This window comes from Euleptes europaea, chromosome 15, assembly GCF_029931775.1.
Source record: "Euleptes europaea isolate rEulEur1 chromosome 15, rEulEur1.hap1, whole genome shotgun sequence".
In the NCBI taxonomy this organism is placed as follows: domain Eukaryota; kingdom Metazoa; phylum Chordata; class Lepidosauria; order Squamata; family Sphaerodactylidae; genus Euleptes; species Euleptes europaea.
In genome coordinates, this window is record NC_079326.1 from 14759103 (window position 1) to 14763105 (window position 4003).

The window sequence follows — 4003 nt, forward strand, 5'->3', positions numbered from 1 at the left end:
GTCAAAAGGCCAAGGATCAGCAGAAGTGTGTGAGTTGCCATTTCTTCACTTTAATTGGTTATTTTATGTGGCCTCATATTATTTTTACTGGGACTGTTTGGGATGAGGCATGTCAGGAATATAAAGTAATTAATTACACTAAATAATTACTCTCACTAAGAGTTGTCTGTGTAATAACAGAGTATCTCCATTCTGGCGCTTGCTGCCAACATAACCAACCTCCCCCTTGGGCAAATAATAGTTACCAAAGTATCATACTTGTAATATCAGATGCTCCAAAAATATGAACAGTCCTTAAAAGACCCCAAATATAAAGACACCAATAGAAATAAATGGGTCATGAAATAGGTTTGTGCATTGTTCAGCCTGAATGATTTTTGAGTCCTAGATTTTTAAGCGCACTTTGCTACCAATAATTCAAACTGAGAGTTAATTCTCTGTCAGTCTTAAGACACTGGGAGGGGCTGGTCAAACTGACATTGGGGAAAGAACGTATGAAATCTACGCAGCAGGTTGAATGGAAAAAATAAACTTGTTCACCAGAGTAAATTTGTGCCAAGGTTGAAAACTTTTCATAAATGGTTTTTAAAAATGTGCAACAAAAAGTAACCATCCCTTTGAGATCGTATAAGAGAAGAAGCACAGCATATCAGGGTGAATAAACACATCTTGTCTATGGGTGTTTAAGATGAGTTTTTAAAATACAGCCAGGAGAGCTACACAGACACAGGACTTTCAGTATTTCAGACATTTCCTTGGAAAACATTCCTTTCTTTTGAAAAGAAAACGTTTGGAAACCCTGATACTAAAATCAGTTTAATAGCCAAATGCAACCATAAAAGAATGTTTAAGCTAAGATGTGGACTAATGTGGGGACACGGGCATTAACACAGGAAATGAGGCTTACTTGGTACAGTACTTTCCTAAAACTCAGCGTAGAACAGAATTTTACCTGAAACTTAGGTAGCAAGTCAAACATCTTGTACTGTAAAATCTTGTCAGTAAAAATGTTATTTCACAGCTAGTTCTTTTACAGAATGTCAGAGGGACATTCATATGTAAATATCAAATCTACAGAGGAATGTTGGAACAAAAGCACCGGCGCTTTAAAGACTGACAGACTGAATCTTGATAAATCTTATTTTTCCATTCTTGTTTCTCATGGCAAGTTGGCTTGACCTGGAAAATGCCTTTTGCTTCGGACCTCTTTCTACACCGCTCCTGCATCTGCTTAGATAAAACTGTCTATATTAGAAAGCCCCAAAAAGAAGCCCCGTGGCGCAGAGTGGTAAGCTGCAGTACTGCAGTCCAAGCTCTGCTCATGACCGGAGTTTGATCCTGATGGAAGTCGGTTTCAGGTAGCCGGCTCAAGGTCGACTCAGCCTTCCATCCTTCCGAGGTCGGTCAAACGAGTACCCAGCTTGCTGGGGGTAAAGGGAAGATGACTGGGGAAGGCACTGGCAAACCACCCCGCAAAAAAAGTCTGCCTTGGAAACGTCGGGATGTGAAATCACCCCATGGGTCAGGAATGACCCGGTGCTTGCACAGGGGACCTTTACCTTAACGTTTTGTTTTTTTTAAAGAAGAACTAATCACATAAGAACATAAGACAGGCCCTGCTGGATCAGACCAAGGCCCATCAAGTCCAGCAGTCTGTTCACACAGTGGCCAACCAGGTGCCTCTAGGAAGCCACTAACAAGGCGAGTGCAGCAGCACCATCCTGCCTGTGTTCCACCGCACCCAAAATAATAGGCATGCTCCTCTGATACTAGAGAGAATAGGTATGCAGTATGACTAGTATCCATTCTAACTAACAGCCATGAATACCACTCTCCTCCATGAATATGTTCACTCCCCTCTTAAAGCCCTCCAAGCTGGCAGCCATCACCACATCCTGGGGCAGGGAGTTCCACAATTTAACTATGCGTTGTGTGAAACAATACTTCCTTTTATCTGTTTTGAATCTCTCACCCTCCAGCTTTAGCACCCCTCTAAAGACACCTCCAGACCTAATCCATAATTTAAAGAGGCAGGAATTCTGAATAGGGTCGCCAGGTCCCTCTTCACCACCGACGGGAGGTTTTTGGGGTGGAGTCTGAGGAGGGGGGGGTTGGGGAGGGGAGGGACATAGAGTCCAATTGCCAAAGCGGCCATTTTCTCCAGGGGAATTGATTTCTATCAGCTGGAGATCAGTTGTAATAGCAAAAGATCTCCAGCTAGTACCTGGAGGTTGAGCAACCAAAATAAACACCTCTGTACTGATACCACCGGTAAGGAAATGAGTACAGGAGAAGCTAGTATAACCAATTAAACACAGCTGGTTTTGGTGTATTGGGTGCATTAAATGACAAACAACAATAACAAAGACAAGAAACTATATACAATACTCTTTGAATAGTCCACCAGAGGTACTAGTATCACAAGTTCAAGGATGTGTGAGTAGGGAGGAAATCTTCATAACAAAGTTGTAAGGGAAATCTTCATAACAAAGTAGCAAGGGAGACGATCGTTTCTGTTCTTCTTCAGCCCCGTTTAGTTGAAGTCATATCAATTACAAAAATATTCCATACTCCCATAGGGATGAAAAAACAACTACCGGTATATAGAATATAAGTAATAAGGTTCCAATTCAGGATGCATCATTTCAAAAACATAGTTGTACAGACAGGTTCAGCCGTTCCCTTGCATACTCCTTGTACATGCAAGTCATTGGACTTTGTATCAGGTGCTAATTTACCCTAAGGACAGGAAAGCTCTGCATGGAACTCCTTTCCTTTTGCAACAGCTGGTCTCTCATCATTCTTGGAGCAATCAGCCACTACTTAACCACTTACTGGCACAACACTTTACTATGTGAATCCTGATTTCCTTTGTTAACATGAAAAGAAGTTTGCCTTCTGAGAGGTATTGTAGTGCTTTATGAATATATGCAGATACACACCTGCTACCTGCCATTCAGTCACCTGAAAACAGGAAACGATCATTCCGCCTATTAAAAATTACTAACCACCCCCCACCCCCTTCCAATGCTGTAAAACTGGAAATTAAATTGCATTGTTCTGGTGAAAGGCTGGAAATGGTTATTAAAAAAATCTAAGAAATATAAGTTTAGTGGGACCACAGTTTACAACTGATCTGCTTATTTCTCAGTGCAATTATGCTCCATATATGTAATGTCCATTAAAATTCCCAAGCTAAATGGGGATTTAGCTTGGTGTTCTGTCTAGTGGTCAATAAAGCTTATGAAAGATAAGTGTTACTGATTTTAAAGCTGACGTTCCAGTACCATCACACAGCCAAATCAAGATTCCAATAATCCAATTTGGCAAAGTTTGCCAAATCTGAGGATACTGAAATCCAGTGACTGGAGCTGTGAATGGGCAAAACAGGTCTTTCTACCAACCTGGAAAGGGCCCCAGGCTTGCAGAAAAATATGAAATCTAAAAATATACATTGAGTTAAAAAAATAACGAAAGGGGCACCTGTAGCTTTAAGCAATGGATTCCCCCAGTGGCTGTTGCTAGGCAACCACAGGATTCTAGGCTGGGTTTCTGTGAGTAAAAAGGCAGGGGTAGAGGGCAGGGTCCTTTCCAGGTCCATTTTTGCCTTCGAGAGAGGACTCACTGGGGCCAGGGGTGGCCAACTTCAATTTGGGAAATTTCTGGAGAGTTGTGGTTCAATTCTCCTACTACTCCATTCTCATATGTTGCCCCCCATGTATGTAATAACAGCCACCATTGAGCTATAACATTGGGTGGTGGAGAGTTTAGACACAGGTGTCCCTGTGTGTCCCTGTGTGTGTATAATGTCTTTTTCTAGCTCTTCACATATGTCAGAAATAAATCACCCAAAAAAGACAAATCAGAATAGACTTGCGTATTGGGTTACCTTTTTGAAATAATATTTTACAGGTAAAGTTCCCCAACCAGTACAGTAGCAGTATTCTGGCCAAGGGTAAACATATATCAATACTCTCATTACTTCTCAATTTCATATGTTATC